The 20,586-nt window shown below is 37.2% G+C and overlaps 1 protein-coding gene across 3 annotated transcripts in view; it reads right to left on the bottom strand.

Moving 5' to 3' along the window:
- Positions 1-20,586, bottom strand: part of POLK (DNA polymerase kappa) — a 72,618-nt gene that overhangs the window by 40,485 nt on the left and 11,547 nt on the right. The window contains exon 1 of one of the 3 annotated variants that reach the window (XM_070468556.1): positions 16,336-16,729. The exons of the other annotated variants lie outside the window; for them this stretch is intronic. The gene's annotated coding sequence lies outside the window, so the exon portion shown is untranslated. Of the gene's footprint in view, positions 1-16,335; positions 16,730-20,586 lie in introns of those variants that run through there. 3 annotated transcript variants of the gene reach the window in all.

Genomic DNA, 20,586 nt, shown 5'->3' with positions numbered 1-20,586 from the left:
GGCTGTTCTCAAATCTGCGAGGCACTCTGACCTTGAGGCCTTTTGCATCACCTGTTCCTTTCTCCTGGAGGGTTCTTTGGCCAGTTCTTTGACTAAACTCCCTTATCTCCTTTAAGCCTTGGCTTAAATGTCACCTTCTCAATGAGGGCATACCCCGACTCCCTATTTAAAATTGTAGCCTGGTTATCCCTCCCACGCCCTCTTTCCACTGCCCTACTGCTTTGCATAGTTTACTTACTGTGTTTATCACTCCCTAACATACTTACTATGTTTGCTGTCTGCCTCCCCTACGAAAACGTTAAGTTCCATGAGGGCAGTGAACATTGTCCTCCCACTGATGCATACCAAATGCCTCACACAGTGCTTGGCACACAGTAGGTGGTCAATAAATATTTATTAAATAGTTGAACTTGGTTTATATCATTTTCTTATTCTTTTATTCACATAGCAAGGTCACTTAATCACATTAAAAGATTGGGAGAAAAACTGCTTTTCTGAAGTTAATCATTTAAAAATACTATTAATTTTCCCTTACTTTAATATTATATACATAAGGACAATTCTATGAGCTTAACAACTTTTGATTTTATAAGCCTTATTTTCCTATGATATTTAATGGTTAAACTGGTTTATTAAAGCTTTTGAGACTTATAGTGTAAGAATATTTTCAATTTACATATTAGAATGCTTGCCAGGCTCCATTAATATTAAAAAATTGTAGCTTGTATTTCTACCTTGGGAAATTAAGTTACTTTGTTAAATCTAATTTCTTTGATTAAATATTCTTCAATTCTATCTAAATCTAAGGAAAATCATTGAAGAAATATAAACAACATACTAAGTTTTAGTATACTTGGATCTTTATGTGTTACTTTTGGTACTATCATTTATGTTATTATGGTGATTCTTCTTTTGTTTTTAGTATTTCTCTTATTTTCAAATTTCTAAAATTTCTCATTAGTATTGGTTATCTGCATTTTTCCCATTAGTTCTCACTGAGTTTCTTTACTTAAAAATCCAAAATTGAAAGGGGGAGCTCCAAACAGATGTGCTCACATACTATAACAAAGTATGATAATTTTCCATATTTTTCTGGGAAGTGAGATTTAGTATTATTTCAAACAGCATTGTGAGGGCAGCATATAATGGAAGTGCCTAGTATGGTGTCTGGTACATGACAAAAACTCAATCAATACTTATTATTACTAAAATTAAGACAAATATCCAAAGCTGTGAAAATCACCTGTCCTGCTTTTCTCTCTTAAAGAGGCCCTAAAAGGGCAGAGGGCACACCGTTAAGCATCCTTGAAAAAAGCTGATGTTTACAGATCAAACAGAATTTTGTTTGTTCTGCTCCCAAAGAAGTATTTGTCCTATGGATACTATGCATTCACATATAGTCACATATATAGTCCCAAGGCCTATGAATGGATATAACTGTGCCTTATAAACAAAAAGTTTCTTTGAGAAAGAACACAGTCAAACATTTTAATTGTTTGATATTATAGAATACAGTCTGTTTCCCTTCAGCTCAGAAGCACTAACAGTAAATGTACAGCTCAAAGGGAAGAACTCCGGGTCCTTGTGGTTCAGCATATTGCTTTAAAAGAACATTTTCTCTAAAAATACTAAAATTTTTCCAGTCTAATTCTACCACTGACTATTCAGGTTACCACCTAAAAAATGCAAGGCCAACCTCTATTTTTGGTGATAGTAAGACTAGAAAATTAGTTTTCAGAAGGAATTCTAAGGAAGTTTTATGTGGTAAAGTTCCTACTCCTTATAAGAAAGCACACAAAACTATATAAACAATATCATAACTTAGCATTTTGACCAAAGTCACCTGGAACTAATCTATAAGGAAACAGGCAAAATATACAAAGGGTAATAAGAGAGAGAAAGAGAGGACTAAACAGGAGAAGAAGGAAGAGGGGAAAGAAGAGAAAGAGGGAAAACTAAACTATAGTAGGTTTCAAGGTGGAACTTGCTTCTTATTTCTAACATGTGATAATCAAACTCAATAACCCCCTCACCTCCCCCCAAAAAAATTATGTATCTTAAGAACAAATATTTTTAAATTTCTCAACTATTCAAATATTTAATGTTTGTTTGAACAGATTAAGTATCCAATAAAAACTCTGGACTGTGATTAAATGTTCTTTTTACCATCTACAAGAGTGAATTAAATGTAATAAATTAAGAACACTACTCAAATTTTAACATAGTAATTTTCAAATTAATGTCTGACTTACTTTTCCTTTTTCATTTTTATTTATTATAAAAAAATACCTTTTAAAATTTCAAGAAAATGAAAAAGTCAAATCCCAAGACTTTAACAGACTGTGTTAATTTGTTAACATGTTCCTCTCCAATTATTTTACAAACACATATGTTAACACATACACGCAAACCACATGACTACAATTCTTATATGCTGGGAATGAAAGCACAGAGGAACCTCTGTATTTTCAGCTTTAGCTTTTTTTATGTCCTGACAAAATAAGATGGACAAAAATTTCAAAATTATTTGAGATAGGTTTGAGATAGGATTATTTGCAAGATCTAAAAATTTATATGCATCACTAAGAGAAATAACAGAACTAATGTAACCTCACAGATCATAAACCAAGGGGATGTATGCTAAAAGAAAACTCAAGTTCAAAGTTCCCTGGTGGTCTAGTGGTTAGAACTCAGGCACTTTCAACTGCTGTGGTCAGGGATCAATCCCTGTTCTGGGAACTAAGACACCACAAGCCACACAGTGTGGCTTAAAAAAAAAAAAAAAAAAAAAAACCAAACTCAAGTTCTCACCAAGGACTTAAGGTCTACTCTTTAAGAGAGAACCATGCATGTATTTTCTTCCATTGCCTTTTTACTTCCTGGGTTGCTTATTTAATTTATTCCAAAGAGAGCTGGATATAACTATGAGCCATGCTGGGTAGGGCCACCCAAGACAGACAGGTCACAGTGGAGAGTTCTGACAAAAAGTGGTCCACTGGAGAAGGGAATGGTAAACAACTTCAGTATTCTTGCCTTGAGAACCCCATGAACAGTACGAAAGGGCAAAAAGATAGGACATTGAAAGAGGAACTCCCCAGGTCGGTAGGTACCCAATATGCTACTGGAGATCAGTGGAGAAATAACTCCAGAAAGAATGAAGGGATGGAGCCAAAGCAAAAACAACACCCAGTTGTGGATGTGACTGGTGATGGAAGCAAAATCCGATGCTGTAAAGAGCAATATTGCATAGGAACCTGGAATGTTAGGTCCATGAATCAATGCAAATTGGAAGTGGTCAAACAGGAGATGGCAAAAAGTGAACATCAACATTTTAGGAATCAGTGAATTAAAATGCACTAGAATGGGGGAATTTAACTCAGATGACCATTATATCTACTATTGTGGGCAAGAATCCCTTAGAAGAAATGGAATAGCCATCATAGTCAACAAAACAGTCCAAATGCAGTACTTGGATGCAATCTCAAAAATGACAGAATGATCTCTGTTCGTTTCCAAGGCAAACCATTTAATATCACGGTAATCCAAGTCTATGCCCCAACCAGTAACGCTGAAGAAGCTGAAGTTGAATGGTTCTATGAAGACCTACAAGATCTTCTAGAACTAACACCCAAAAAAGATGTCCTCTTCATTATAGGGGACTGAAATGCAAAAGTAGGAAGTCAAGAAATACCTGGAGTGACAGGCAAATTTGGCCTTGGAGTACAGAATGAAGCAGGGCAAAGGCTAATAGAGTTCTGCCAAGAAAACACACTGGTCATAGCAAATCCCCTCCTCCAACAACACAAGAGATGACTCTACACATGGACATCACCAGATGGTCAATACAGAAATAAGACTGATTATATTCTTTGCAGCCAAAGATGTAGAAGCTTTCTACAGTCAGCAAAAGCAAGCCCAGGAACTGATTGTGGCTTATTCAGATCATGAAATTCAGATTTATATTGAAGAAAGAAGGGAAAACCACTAGGCCATTCAGGTATGATCTAAATCAAATCCCTTACGATTACACAGAAGAAGTGACAAATAGATTCAAGGGATCATATCTGAAAGAGTGCCTGAAGAACTATGGACGGGGGTTCCTGACACTGTACAGGAGGCAGTGATCAAGACCATCCCCAAGATAAAGAAATGCAAAAAGGCAAAATGGCTGTCTGAGGAGGCCTTACAAATAGCTGTGAAAGGAAGAGAAGTGAAAGGCAAAGGAGATAAGGAAAGATCTATCTATTTGAATGCAGAGTTTCAAAGAATAGCAAGGAGAGACAGAAAGCCTTCCTCAGCGATCAATGCAAAGAAATAGAGGAAAACAATGGAGTGGGAAAGACTAGAGATCTCTTCAAGAAAATTAGAAATACCAAGGGAACATTTCATGCAAAGATGGGCACAATAAAGGACAGAAATCATATGGACCTAACAGAAGCAAAAGATATTAAGAAGACGTGGCAAGAATACACAGAAGAACTATACAGAAAAGAGCTTCATGACCCAGATAACCATAATGGTGTGATCAGACATCCTGGAATGCGAAGTCAAGTGGGTCTTAGGAAGCATCACTGCGAACAAAGCTAGTGTAGGTGATGGAATTCCAGTTGAGCTATTTCATATTCTAAAAGATGATGCTGTGAAAGTGCTACACTCAATGTGCCAGCAAATTTGGAAAACTCAGCAGTGGCCACAGGACTGGAAAAGGTCAGTGTTCCATTCCAATCCCAAAGAAAGGCAATGCCAAAGAATGCTCAAACTACTGCACAACTGCACACATCTCACATGCTAGCAAAGTAATGTTCAAAATTCTGCAAGTCAGGCTTCAACAGTATGTAAACCATGAACTTCCAGATGGTTAAGCTGGATTTAGAAAAAGCAGAGGAACCAGAGATCAAATTGCCAACATCCAGTGGATCATTGAAAAAGCAAGACAGTTCCAGAAAAACATCTACTACTGCTTTATTGTAGAGAAGGTAATGGCAACCCACTCCAGTACTCGTGCCTGGGAAATCCCAAGGACGGAGGAGCCTGGTAGGCTACAGTCCATGGGGTTGTGAAGAGTCAGACACGACTGAGCAACTTCACTTTCACTTTTCACTTTCATGTACTGGAGAAGGAAATGGCAACCCACTCCAGTATTCTTGCCTGGAGAATCCCAGAGATGGAAGCCTGGTGGGCTGCCATCTATGGGGTCGCACAGAGTCGGACATGACTATCGTGACTTAGCAGAAGCAGCTGCCAAAGCCTTTGACTGTGTGGATCACAACAAACTGTGGAAAATTCTGAAAGAGACGGGAATACCAGACCTCCTGACCTGCCTCTTGAGAAATCTATATGCAGGTCAGAAGGCAACAGTTAGAACTGGGCATGCAACAACAGACTGGTTTCAAATAGGGAAAGGAGTATGTCAAGGCTGTATTTTGTCACCCTGCTTATTTAACTTACATGCAGAGTACATCATGAGAAATGCTGGATTGGATGAAGCACAAGTTGGAATCAAGATAGCCGGGAGAAATAGCAATAACCTCAGATATGCAGATGACACCACAGTATGGCAGAAAGTAAACAATAATAAAGACCGTCTTGATGAAAGTGAAAGGAGAGTGAAAAAGTTGGTTTAAAACTCAACATTCAGAAAACTAACATCATGGCATCTGGTCCCAACAGTTCAAGGCAAATGGATGGGGAAACAATGGAAACAGTGACAGACTTTAGTTTTGGGGGCTCTAAAATCACAGCAGATGGTGACTGCAGCCATGAAATTAAAAGACCCTTGCTCCTTGGAAGAAAAGCTATGACCAACCTAGACAGCATATTAAAAAGCAGAGACATTACATTGCCAACAAAGGTCTGTCTAGTAAAAGTAATGGTTTTTCCAGTAGTCACGTATGGATGTGAGAGTTGGACTATAAAGAAAGATGAGCACGAAAAAACTGATGCTTTTCAACTGTGGTGTTGGAGAAGACTCTTGAAAGTCCCTTGGACTGCAAGGAGATCCAACCATTCCATCTTAAAGAAAATCAGCCCTGAATATTCAGTGGAAGGACTGATGCTGAAGCTCTGATACTTTGGTCACCTGATGCAAAGAGCTGACTCATTTTAAAAGACCCTGATGGTGGGAAAGAATGAGAGTGGGAGGAGAAGGGGATGACAGAGGATGAGATGGTTGGATGGCATCACCGACTCGATGGACGTGAGTTTGAGTAAGCTCCGAGAGATCATTATGGACAAGGAACCTGGCATTCTGCAGTCCAGGGGGTCGGAGATGACTAAGTGACTGAACTGAACTGAACCGAAAGTTGAATGAGACAGAAGGCATTCAAAAACCTACACTCCACATAATCCTACAGACATAAAAATCACAGATAGAAAATAATTTACTGAAACTATCTGCTTCTCAGTACAGAATGAAATATATCCTGATACAAAACACATTTACTAATCAATTCAAGGGTAAAGTCCCAAAGTTCAGCTTATACACTCCTATTTTGAAGATGAGTTGCATATTTTGTAAAAGTCTTCTAGGTTCCTTTTACAATGAAAATTTTGTTTACACTCACATGAAGGTGTAGGCTGAGATTCTTTCTTTGGATATTATAGGTCAAGTCAGCAAAAATATTTACTTTACCTAGTTCAGTTCAGTCGCTCAGTCGTGTTTGACTCTGTGACCCCATGAACTGCAGCACGCCAGGCCTCCCTGTCCATTACCAACTCCCAGAGTCTACCAAACTCATGTCCATTGAGTCAGTGATGCCATCCAACCATCTCATCCTCTGTCATCCCCTTCTCCTCATGCCTTCAATCTTTCCCAGCAGCAGGGTCTTTTCAAATGAGTTAGCTCTCCGCATTAGGTGGCCAAAATACTGGAGTTTCAACTCCAGCATCAGTGCTTCCAATGAACACCCAGGACTGATCTCCTTTAGGATGGACTGGTTGGATCTCCTTGCAGTCCAAGCGACTCTCAAGTCTTTTCCAACACCACCGTTCAAAAGCATCAATTCTTCGGTGCTCAGCTTTCTTCAAAGTCCAACTCTCACATCCATACATGACCACTGGGAAAACCATAGCCTTGACTAGACGGACCTTTGTTGACAAAGTAATTTCTCTGCTTTTTAATATGCTGTCTAGGTTGGTCATAACTTTCCTTCCAAGGAGCAAACGTGTTTTCATTTCCTTTACCTAGACGTGATACCAAACAGACTAACTTTGTTTTTAGCTGAGGTATACCGTAAAGAACATGAATCTTAAGGAATATTTGAATATACATGTTCTTAGAAGAGAGGAAAAGGCACTGTTTCTGGTATTGTAATCACTTTTTAAGTTCTACAATCTCAAATGGTACCATTTTAATATAGAATTGCATAAGAAGCCAGAATAATAAGGGAGTATTACACTACTAATAGGAAATCTCAACTACTATATTATCACTATACTATGTCCTATATTACTGGAAGGAAAATATTTAATAAAGTCAGAAAGAGTTATACAGGATATTATTTTATTTTCCTATCCTGGAAAAAATGACCCTTTCAATTACCTCCTCTGCCAAATTGCTCCCATTTTTTCTGAGCCCTAACCTTGATACTATTTCTTGATCCACTGTTGCTGATTACTAGGTTTCTTATAGCTCTGACAGTCTATGGCAAGAGTTTGAAATACTTTTCACAATGTAACCCTTTCACATGAAATCTTAAGTAAAATCTCAAACTTTTTATCAAATCTTCATTCTACAAATGCTGCACAGCTGTTATAATTTCTTCATATATATTCTACCACTAAAGTAAAAGAATAAATAGGTAGTCTACAAAAAAGGGAAAGTTAATAATAACCTTCATTTCTTTGGTTCTCCTGATTCCTTAGAAATACTAAAATGAACACTGATATATACTGAAATGTTACCAACTCCAACACTGTATACTAACAGTTTTCAGAAAACAATGTTTTACTATCGATGAATTCTAAAAGATGGTTTCCGTAAGAAGTTAGGCTCTAAAAATTATTATTACTATGTCTTTGTCCTGGCTTTATACATGCCTGAAAACCAGAAATAAAAAATTAAACATCCGGAAAATTTGCCAATCACAGGAAAAAAGAAAATTAGTAAGAATTGTGATTTTTGGAAGTATTAACCCAAAATGATTTAAAATATATCCACATACCTCCCCTGTGCCCTAATAAATGAAAATTATCTGACTTTTGTTCATATCATACCATGTTAAAAAAGAACTTAGGATTTAAAAATTAATACTTTGTTTCTAAATTATTACTAACACAGTTATAAAAATACATTTAGATAGATACAACTTAGAGGACTTCACAGTAGCTCAGCTGCTAAAGAATCTGCCTGCAATGCAAGAGACACCGGTTTGATTCCTGGGTTGGGAAGATCCCCTGGAGAAGGCATAGGCTACCCACTCCAGTATTCTTGGGCTGCCCTGGTGGCTTCAGCTGGTAAAGAAATCATCTGCAATGCAAGAAACCTGGGTTTGATCCTTGAGTTGGGAAGAGCCCCTGAAGAAGGCACAGGCTACTCACTCCAGTATCCTGGCCTGGAGAATTCCACAAACTGTATAGTCTATGGGGTTGCAGAGAGTACATTTAGATAGATATGACATAGAAGAGCAGTTGATAATATAGAATCTGGAATTTATATTAAATTAGCAAAAATAATTATTGTTGATGAGATGATCTCTTTCCAGGGTTATATCCTAGCAATGGTGGGAGGGAGATAATGACTTGGTTTTAGTGATACTGAATTTGTTTTGAAGTTTCAAATAACTTTAAAGGAAGGTTTGTGAAAGGGAGCATGAATTAAAAATAAAAATATGTGCAAAAGTACTTAGCTAGAATAATTTATTAAACTATCATCTGTTACACAAGTGATTTATGCTAACTAATGAGAGTTACTGGCTTCCCAGATGGCTCAGTGGTAAAGAATCTGCCTCACAATGCAGGAGACACAGAAGATGCAGATTCAATCCCTGGGTTAGGAAGATCCCTTGGAGGAGGAAATGGCAGCCCATTCCAGTATCCTTGTCTGGAGAATCCCATGGACAGAGGAGCCTGGCAGGCTACACGTCCACGGGGTCACAAAAGACTCGGACATGACTGAGCACAAGACAGGGCAAGGTAATGAGAGTTATTAACAAATAAAAGCAAAAGCAGTCCAGACTTACTAAAACCTATTTTTTTCCATAACCAGATTTAAATATGCTAACTGCTCATTTTAACATACAGAAGACTTAAGAAAGAATTCAATTCTAAAAGGAATTCTGACATGGTGCAACTAGTATGTGCTCTGAAGCCAGAAAGACATGGACTGAAGTTTAAATTCTGAAATATAACCAAGTTGTTTCATCAAGGGCAACTGAAGGTCTATAAATTTTGGTATTTTGCTCTGTAAAACTTATTTTTCAGGGTTTCTGAAGGTTAATATATGTGTGATATATAAGAGCCCATAGTACAGAAAACGCACACCCAGTATGCCACAAATGTGGAATCTCTTCTTTCACTTTCATTATTGTTCATTTCTCTAAAATGTGATGGAGCCTACAGGCCTGGCTGCAAATACAAGCCCGGAATTGATTGAGCAATCATACAAAACTAATAAAAATCTTCATTACTAAATACATGGCAAGTAAAAAAACATCAATACACAAACTCTCCCCTGTCTCCATACACACAATACGCCACCTAACTTTAGGGAATTTGGAAAGGACAAACAGTATCACCCCTTGCATACTATGGAACATAGCAGACCAAAAGGAAATATTCTTCATGGCTTTTAAGGCTACACTGATATGGTCCTAAAATTCAAATCAAGATACCAAGGAGTTATATTTTAGTTTACCTTAAGTGTATGAATATAATATTAAGGTAATCACATCTAGACATGTATGAAATTTCAGTATTAATACCTAATGTGGAATCTGATCTCATAATAATTATTATAAAATGCAGTCATGTTCAGCATGACTGATTTAAAAATAACATATATTAATGTGTAGACTATGTACAGAAATACTTTGTATTAATGAAGTTTGACACATAAATGCATCTTTAATATTTAAAAAAATCACATTAAATATACTTCTAAGAGTAAATCAAGTGTTTTCAGAGTAAGGTTTTGAATCAAATCCCAGAATATCCTCAAGTCAATCTCTGGAACTTTAGTTCAGAACATGTATATGTAAAAAAGGTATATATTTGCTATTTACAATACTCACATTAACAGATAATTTTAATCCCTTAATCTAAAAATGTACTTGTATTATATAAGTTTCACAAGTAAGCAAGATGCATCTCTCCCTCTGTAGGACACCATGATTTTCTTAAAAAAAGGAAAATGAATCCTATGCTCTAGTTTCCTTATGGAATTTTTTTGATTGCCAATCTAGTAATCATTGGAAATGTTTCTATCTTCCTTACCAGCCGACTCTGAAAACTGCATCCATTTATTTTAACAGAGATTAGAACCATATAGCTTGTTGCCTTTACTCTAAGCTAAGACTAATAGCAACTCTGTCTTGGGACTTAAAATCTGACTTCTTGCTATGTAAATATAATTATAAAAGGTTAAAAAAAAGTATAGGTCTTTATTAAGGGGATAGCTAATATTTATCAAGATTCAAGAATTTTAATGGCATTAGCATATTTGCAAAACCTACAAAGAAAATATTTTTGCCAAAAACCTTGCCCGATAACAGTAAGCTATTATGGTTAACTCTGTTCAGTTCAGTTCAGTTCAGTTGTTCAGTCAGTCCGACTCTTTGCAACCCCATGAATTTTTGCGACCCCATGAATTGCAGCATGCCTGGCCTCCCTGTCCATCACCAACTCCCGGAGTTTACCCAAACTCATGTCCATTGAGTCGGTGATGCCATCCAATGATGTCATCCTCTGTCGTCCCCTTCTCCTCTTGCCCCCAATCCCTCCCAGCATCAGGGTCTTTTCCAATGAGTCAACTCTTCGCATGAGGTGGTCAAAGTACTGGAGTTTCAGCTTCAGCATCAGTCCTTCCAATGAACACTCAGGACTGCTCTCCTTTAGGATGGACTGGTTGGATCTCCTTGCAGTCCAAGGGACTCTCAAGAGTCTTCTCCAACACCACAGTCCAACTCTCACATCCATACATGATTACTGGAACTAACCCTGTTATTAAGTCTGCACATGGTACTGAATTATGAAAATTGATCAAATTTGGCAGTAGTTTCCAGCATGTGAAGGAATCATTTTTATACTGCCAAGTACAATAAGAAACAAAATTTCTTTTACAAATGAAATATGCATTTCCTAATACTACTAAAATAAACTTTAATAATACATCACAGATATTGGGAAAACTAAGAAAAAGGAACAACAAACAAATACCATAGTGTATAATAAAGTGACTCTCTTCTTACAAAAAATATATAGCAGAAGCAGAAGTGAGAAAATGTTATATCCAAAAATGGGTTATAAAAGAAAGTAACTTCCATCTCTAAAACTCTCATTATCACTTGGATCACTCTCTCTGCGGAAGCCTGCTGCCATATGAGGCAGTCCTGAGAGGAGCTCCACGTGTGTGAATGTAGAACTAGGTCCTCCTCCATCAAGTCTTCAGACAAGACTGCAGCCCTGGACACGAGCTTGACCGCCACCTCACAAGCCAAAGGTGCTCAGTTAAGCCAGCCAAGATTCTTGATGCCCAGAAACCTTGAGATAGGTAATATATATAGCTTTTAAATATGTAGATATTCCCTGATACCTCAGTTGTGGTAAGGAATCTGCCTGCAATGCAGGAGACCCCGGTTTGATTCCTGGGTCAGGAAGATCCACTGGAGGAGAGACAGGCTACCCATTCCAGTATTCTTGGGCTTTCTTTGCGGTTCAGCTGGTAAAGAACCTGCCCACAATGCAAGAGATGTGGGTTCGATCCCTGGGTTGGGAAGATCCCCTAGAGAAGGGAACAGCTACCCACTCCAGTATTCAGGCCTGGAGAATTCCACGGATTGTATAATCCATGGGGTTGCAGAGTCAGACACAACTGAGTGACTTTCACTGCACTTTAATACATACATACATATATATATATATGTGATTGGTGATGTGTATATATGTGTGTGTGTGTGTGTGTGTGTGTGTGTGTGTATGTATAGAGAGAAAGAGAGGAAAGAACTTACTCTCAAATTCAGTAATTATCTTGTTACTGATTAGTACTGGTCCACAGGCCACAGTTTGAGCAGTAGAGATTTAAAACAGCTGTATAATAAACATTATTACAGTTTTGGGGTTTTTTTGACCACCCGGTGCACCCTACAGAGCCAAAGGAAAAACAACGTCCAGTTGTGGATGTGACTGGAGATGGAAGTTAGGAACACTAATGCATAGGAAACTGAATGTTAGGTCCGTGAATCAGGGTAAATTAGAAGTGGTCTAACAGGAGATGGGAAGAGAAACATCAACATTTTAGGAATCAGTGAACTAAAATGGACTGGAAAGGATGATTTTAACTCAGATGACCATTATCTTTACTACTGTGGGCAACAGTCCCATAGAAGAAATGGAGTGGCCATCACAGTCAACAGAGAGTCTGAAATGCAGTGCTTGGATGCAATCTCAAAAACAACAGAATGATCCCTGCTCGTGTCCAAGGCAAACCATCCAATATCACAGTGATCCAAGTTTATGCCCCAACCAGCAATGCTGAAGAAGCTGAAGTTGAACACTTCTATGAAGACCTAAAAGACCTTCTAGAACTAACACCCAAAAAAGATGTCTTCTTCATTATAGAGGACTGGAATGCAAAAGGAAGTCAAGAAATACCTGGAGTAACAGGCAAATTTGGCCTTGGAGTACAGAATGATGCAGGGCAAAGGCTAACAGAGTTTTGCCAAGAGAATGCACTGGTCATAAAAAACGCCCTCTTCCAACAACACAAGAGATGACTCTACACAAGGATATCACCAGATGGTCAATGCAGAAATAAGACTGATTATATTCTTTGCAGCCAAAGATGGAGAAGCTCTATACAATCAGCAAAAACAAGACCAGGAGCTGACTGTGGCTCACTCGGATCATGAAATCCTTATTGCCAAATTCAGACTTACATTGAAGAAAGAAGGGAAAACCACTAGGCCATTCAGATAGGACCTAAATCAAATCCCTTACGATTATACAGTGGAAGCCACAAATAGATTCGAAGGTTTACGTTTCTTAGAGTGCCTAAAGAACTATGGACAGACATTCGTGACACTGTACAGGAGGCAGTGACCAAGACCATCCCCAAGAAAAAGAAATGTAAAATGACAAAATGGTTGTCTGAGGAGGCCTTACAAATAGCTATGAAAAGAAGAGAAGTGAAAGGCAAAGGTGATAAGGAAACATATACTTATTTGAATGCAGAGTTCCAAAGAACTCTTTGTGGATCAGAATAAACTGTGGAAAATTCTGAAAGAGATGGGAATACCAGACCACCTGACCTGCCTCTTGAGATATCTGTATGCAGGTCAGGAAGCAACAGTTAGAACTGGACATGGAACAACAGACTGGTTCCAAATAGGAGAAGGAGTACATCAAGACTGTTGTCACCCTGCTTATTTAACTTACATGCAGAGTACATCATAAGAAACACTGGGCTGGAAGAAGCACAAGCTGGAATCAAGATTTCTGAGAGAAATATCAATAACCTCAGATATGCAGATGATACCACCCTTACGGCAGAAAGTGAAGAACTAAAGAGCCTCTTGATGAAAGTGAAAGAGGAGAGTGAAATAGTTGGCTTTAAGCTCAACATTCAGAAAACTAAGATCATGGCTTCTGACCCAATAACTTCATGGCAAATAAATGGGGAAACAGTGGCAGACTTTATTTTGGGGGGCTCCAAACTCACTGCAGATGGTGACTGCAGCCATGAAATTAAAAGACACTTACTCCTTGGCAGGAAAGTTATGACCAACCTAGACAGCATATTAAAAAGCAGAGACATTACTTTGCCAACAAAGATCCGTCTAGTCAAGGCTATGGTTTTTCCAGTGGTCATGTATGGATGTGAGAGTTGGACTATAAAGAAAGCTGAGCACTGAAGACTTGATGCTTTTGAACTGGGGTGTTGGAGAAGACTCTTGAAGAGTCCCTTGGACTGCAAGGAGATCCAACAAATTCATCCTAAAGGAAATCAGTCCTGAGTGTTCATTGGAAGGACTGATGCTGAAGCTGAAACTCCAATACTTTGGCTACCTGATGCGAAGAACTGACTCATTGGAGAAGACCCTGATGCTGGGAAAGACTGAGGGTGGAGGAGAAGGGAACGACAGAGGATGAGATGGTTGCACAGCATCACTGATTCGATGGACATGAGTTTGAGCAAGCTCAGGGAGTTGGTGATGGACGGGAAAACCTGGCGTGCTATAGTCCACAGGGTTGCAAATAGTTGGACACAACTGAGCAATTGAACTAAATGATGCAGCTTGTGGGATATTAGGTCTTCAAGTCCTAACAGCCTGGGAATTCCCCAACTGTTTTCATCTGAATAAAGGTGAAAATTGCAAACATACTAATAACCTGATCAACTAAATAACCAATATAAAATTCAAGAGGGAAAATCTGGGTACAGTGATAGGTCATTGAGCCTGTTATTTAATAAGTGCATGTTGAATGAATGAAAGATGGGCAGATTAATAAACAGAAAGGAGTAAAATTAATGGTAACAGCTTGTTAAATCTTTTCAAATGTAATAACTGTAAAAGTGTTTTGATCTTACAGTGTTTAACTGCATTACCCTATTTAATTTTCAAAAGAGATGAGGAAACCAAGGCGCAGATTTAGTAAGTACCTTAAAGTTATAGAGATTGATATTATTTCAGATTTGGCTTCAAAGGTGTCACACTTAACACTATAAACACAAAAAAGGTGAAATAGAAAATTGGTGAAATTTTTAAAAAAGAAGAGTAGTTGTTTTGTAGACTAATATGGAAGTAACATCAAAGTGGTATGATTGATAATGTTAATAGTTTTAATACATAAAATATGATACATTTGCTGTAATATTTTAAATGATATTGCAGTCTTGAAAATGCTTTTAAAAGCCTAGGAAGTCTTCAAATGAAGAATACGAAATAATGACAAAGAAACTAAAGTAAAACTATGAAAATATGATGTTCATTTAGACTTTTCTAAAAAATAGTAAATTTTAAAGAGTATCCGAGAATGTTAGAAACACTATACAAATAAAAATACATGCAGATCTTCCTAGTGATCTGAAGGGCAATTTCTTCAATGATCATAGTAAAATCAATTATTAAAATAAAACCCCCCATATTTCTCCCTAAAGCAATGCAGAAAATAAAGGGAAAGCATTATTCATAAAAAGATTTTTTTTAATGACAATGAGAGTTCCTAATTACGGTCTTTGTACAGGTCAAAGTAGCAGCAAAAATGACTTCTCTTTCACAACACTGTCAGGGGTTTCTTCCGTTTTCAAGGATAGCCAAATTGAGTAAAGTTGAGGAAAAAAGTAGAACAGATGAAAATAGAAAATATGAAATTTCATAAGATTAGCTACATTTTCTAAAAACACGTATGAATAAATGATAACTAACATGTTCTAACAACTTACCATATACTAGGCACCTGCTTAAGAAGCATTGTCTAATTATTCTTCATGTTTATTCAGTAACTTATATATTATCCCAACAGAGTATATGACAGTAATATATATAAAGAGAAGGTGTCAAGCCTGAATTCAATTCCAGATTCTGTCTCCAGAGCCCACATTTTAAATTTGTATGCTAAATATATAAAAACTGCCTCAGATGCCAGTAGGTTTGTTTTACCTCTATTCTTAAAAGATATTTTCATCAGATATAGAACTGAGTTCATTTTCTTTCAGGGAATTTCAGATGTTGCTTCACTGTTTTCTAGTCTCCATTATATCTGTTAAGACCATAATCACTCAGGTTGTTGTTCCTTATATGATATGTTATTTCTTTCTGACTTTTCAGTTTTTGCTCCTAATCTTGGTTTCACCAGTTTGGTCACGCTGTGCCTAGACACATATCTTCCTTTAAAGGACAGATCTAGACCCAGTTCCTATATTCTCCATCAACACTTCCCTCTCCACTCCTGCTTCCTCTTTCATCTGCTCTTTTAAAGAACTAACTGAAGGTTTCCTCTGTTTCTGATCTGCAGCACAGCTATCTTCCTTATCCCCTCCCACCCTTCCACTGCATTTACTTTTTTCTCTTTTTCCAAAATATCCCCTTTTGAGAAAGAGAAAAAATGCTTCCAAGGCTTCAAAAATTCCCAACTTCCCCCCCCAAGAATATGACTCACAAATAGTTTTGAATTATGTACCTGTTTAGCTGGGTTTCCCAGGTGGTGCAGTGGTAAAGAATCTGCCTTTCAACGCAGGAGACATGAGATGCGGGTTCGATCCCTAGGTCAGGAAGATGCCCTGGAGAAGAAAATGGCAACCCACTCCAGTATTCTTGCCCGGAAAATTTCATGGACAGTGGAGGCTGGCGGGCCACAGTCCATGGGGTCACAGAGTTGGATGCGACTGGGTGACTGAGCACACACATACATCTGTTTACTACCCGAAATATCAAGTATTACACTCATCTTACTCACAAAATAGTCTGGGTTCTTACTCCATAAAAAAGCACCACCACCAACAAAACAAAACAAACTACGGATAATCCACAGTAAGAAGCAGAGAAGGGCTTTGCCTCTGAAATTCACCAGTATTTACTTCATACATCTTTTAACATGTCTGATTGAGGCAAAAGTAAGTATTATCACATGTTGTTTATTGATTCCCTTGAATTCTTGCTGGTTTTTGATCATTTTCTCAGATCATTATACATGAAGTACGGTTCTACTGTGAAATGCTTGATACAATGGTATATACATGACAGCCATGCTTTTCGTATATGAAAAACTGAAAAATTTTTAGTATTTTAGTTATTTCTAACAAAGATGAACTATTGTGATGTCCCTAAGGTCAAATCTTTATCATATACTTTATATTTGATTCCAGAAAATTACTATAACTTTATTTTTTACTTCTTTAGTTCATGCTGCATGGCTTATAGGCTCCTAGTTCACCCACCCATCAAACCTGCACCCACTGCAGTGAAATTGCAGAGTCTTAACTACTGGACTGCTAGGGAAGCCCCTACACGATTTTTTTTAAATACATCTATTCTTACATTTTCTCCATCTAGTTTTTAAAAGTGCAAAAATTTCGCTGGATTGGGCAAAGAGAAATGAACCTGTAATATATTAAGATGCGCTTTGATATTTAAGGTGTGTCTGTCATTTGGCCATTATCTTGGAATGAATTATAATGGCTAACCTTCTGCCTGAAATTGGAGAAGGAAATACAAACATGTTTTAAACTTTTCACCTGAGACGGGAAAGGAAATAGAAACTAGTTCAGGTTTGCTTATGAAATACAATTAAGGAATGTGGTTATATTAACCCTTGGTATACCACAAAGGGCTACTGGATTCAATTTTAGTTTTTTGAGTTTTTTTCTTTGAGCAACTTTATTATAGGAATTGACATTTCAAACCTTATTCCTTCTTAGGAATCTTCCAAGGAACAAAACAGATTTACATTTTTAAAAATAATTTATTTGTCTGCACAGGGTCTTAGTAGCAGCATGCAGGCTCTAGTTCCCTGACCGGGGATCAAACCCAGGCCCCCTGCATTGGGAGCGCAGTCTTAGCCACTGGACCACCAGGGAAGTCTCAAACTTACTTTTTAAAATCAGAATTAATTATTGTGATTCTTATTTAGAATCAGATAATATTCTGATTCTTATAATATTCTGATTCTTATTTTACAATTTCTGTATGGATCTATTTGAATCTTTCACAAATTGAAGATACATTATGGTGATCTCTATATAAATTGAAGACATTTTATGGTATTTTATTTTTCCTATATTTTGTTATTTTATCATTCTATGAATTATTTAATCATTGCTAATCAATTATTTTAAAAATTGGAATGGAATCATCTAGAAAGATGCTCTAGTAGTGAAATAAATTACCACTATTACATTATTCCTCAGTTTTCTTACTGTGTTGCCCACAGTATTAAGTCTTCTCATATACTTACTTTCAAAGACTTAATACTAAAATATAGATCCCAGATTTCATATGCATCTTTAATAGTAGCTTCTAGCATATCATTACTTCTGGCTTTTATCTTGCACTTGTATCATCCAAATGCAATGACATTACAAATATTAACATACATAATCTAGTTTTTAAAAAAAAGTTTTAAAAAAAGCAATCATTCTCTTTCCTTCATAATTGTCAAACATTTTCAATTTTATGTTTATGAATACCAGTTAGAATGAAGGCCAATAAATTTTTAATTTCTTCATCATCATTTCCTGTTTCCTTTGTGTATATATCTGCATTAAGCATTTGTACACTTACAAAGTATATTAAGTAACTTTTAGTGCACAAACATCATAAAGGATGAAAGAACACTGTCATACATCCTGTTAGCAAAATGGGATGTTCCAAATTCTTCTTGCAAAATACCCTATGATGAAGTCCTCCATGTTGAACAACAAACTGGGTGGGAATGCCACATTTGCTTTTTATTCTTACAAGTGCATTGTTCACTCTTCTATTTTATTTTGAAAATGGATAGTTCCAGCACCACACATAAAAGTCAATGAGCAAATAGCTACTTTCAAAGGACATTACCTACTTCAGGAAAATATGAAATAAAAACTTGAGTTTACTACGTGTTATTATAATTTCTAGTAAGGTTGTTGTTCTCTATCCCTTTATTGTTACTTCTCAAGATTACTCCTAAATTACTTCAAAATATATATATATATATATATAAAATAACATGATGATAAATGCCAATAACTACTTTTCATGTCATAAAAGTTAGATCAATATATAACTCCTTTATCAACATTAGACAAAAGGATGATTGCAACAGGCTCTAGAGATCACTTAAATTATTTATGGGTAAGTAGAACACAGCCTGGCTAGCAAATACACTCCCTTAGTTATCAGTGAGAAAAAAAATTGTAAACTGGCTTTATTATATGTTGTTGCACCCTAAAAACAAATGTGGATGAATTTTCTTTTAAGAAAATTGTCAAAGTAAAGAAAAACCATGCAACATACCTAGAAAGTAATCCGGCTCTAACAGATGCTTAAATGTTTAATAATATTATTAATAATGTTGATCACAGCTATTGTTTGTCTAAATAAAGTTGGCCCTCCATATTTGAAGTTTCCACATCTGGGGATTCAACCAACCAATGGACCCAGGTTGGCTGACTATGCAGATGTGGAATGCAGACAGGGCAGGCCAACTCTGTTATTGTTCAGTTGCTCAGTCATGTCTGACTCTTTGCAACCCCATGGACTGCAGCATGCCAGGCTTCCCTGTCCTTCACCATCTTTTGGAGCTTGCTCAAACTCATGTCCATCAAGTTGGTGATGCCATCCAACCATCTCATCCTCTGTCGTCCCCTTCTCCTCCCGCCTTCAATCTTTCCCAGCATCAGGGTTTTTTCCAATGAGTCAGCTGTTCACATCAGGTGGCCAAAGTATTGGAGCTTCAGCTTCAACAGCAGTCCTTCCAATGAATATTCAGGACTGATTTCCTTTAAGACTGACTGGTTGGATCTCCTTGCAGTCCAAGGGACTCTCAAGAGTCTTCTTCAACACCACAGTTCAAAAGCATCAATTCTCCAGTGCTCAGCTTTCTTTATAGTCCAACTCTCACATCCATTCATGACTACTGGAAAAACCATAGCTATGACTAGATGGACCTTTGTTGGCAAAGCAATGTCTCTGCTTTTTAACATGCTGTCTAGTTTGGTCATAGCTTTTCTTCCAAGGAGCAAGTGTCTTTTAATTTCATGGCTGCAGTCATCATCTGCAGTGATTTTGGAGCCCAGGAAACAAAATCTGTCACTGTTTCCACTGTTTCCCCATTTATTTGCCATGAAGTGATGGGGCTGGATGCCATGAGCTTCATTTTTTTTTTCCCATTTATTTTTATTAGTTGGAGGCTAATTACTTTACAATATTGTAGTGGTTTTTGTCATACATTGACATGAATCAGCCATGGAGTTACATGTATTCCCCATCCCGATCCCCCCTCCCACCTCCCTCTCTACCCAATCCCTCTGGGTCTTCCCAGTGCACCAGGCCCGAGCACTTGTCTCATGCACCCAACCTAGGCTGGTGATCTGTTTCACTATAGATAATATACATGTTTCGATGCTGTTCTCTCAAAACATCCCACCCTCACCTACTCCCAGAGTCCAAAAGTCTGTTCTGTACATCTGTGTCTCTTTTTCTGTTTTGCATATAGGGTTATCGTTACCATCTTTCTAAATTCCATATATATGTGTTAGTATACTGTAATGGTCTTTATCTTTCTGTGTATAATGGGCTCGTTTCATCCATCTCATTAGAACTGATTCAAATGAATTCTTTTTGAACTTGGTTTTTTAAATGTTGTTTTTTTTTTTTAATTTTTATTAGTTGGAGGCTAATTACTTTACATCATTACAGTAGTTTTTGTTATACATTGATATGAATTAGCCAT

Source organism: Odocoileus virginianus, chromosome 6, assembly GCF_023699985.2.
Source record: "Odocoileus virginianus isolate 20LAN1187 ecotype Illinois chromosome 6, Ovbor_1.2, whole genome shotgun sequence".
NCBI classification, from domain to species: Eukaryota; Metazoa; Chordata; class Mammalia; order Artiodactyla; family Cervidae; genus Odocoileus; species Odocoileus virginianus.
Note: the sequence above shows the minus strand (reverse complement) of the source record. Positions and strands in the feature narration are given on the sequence as shown.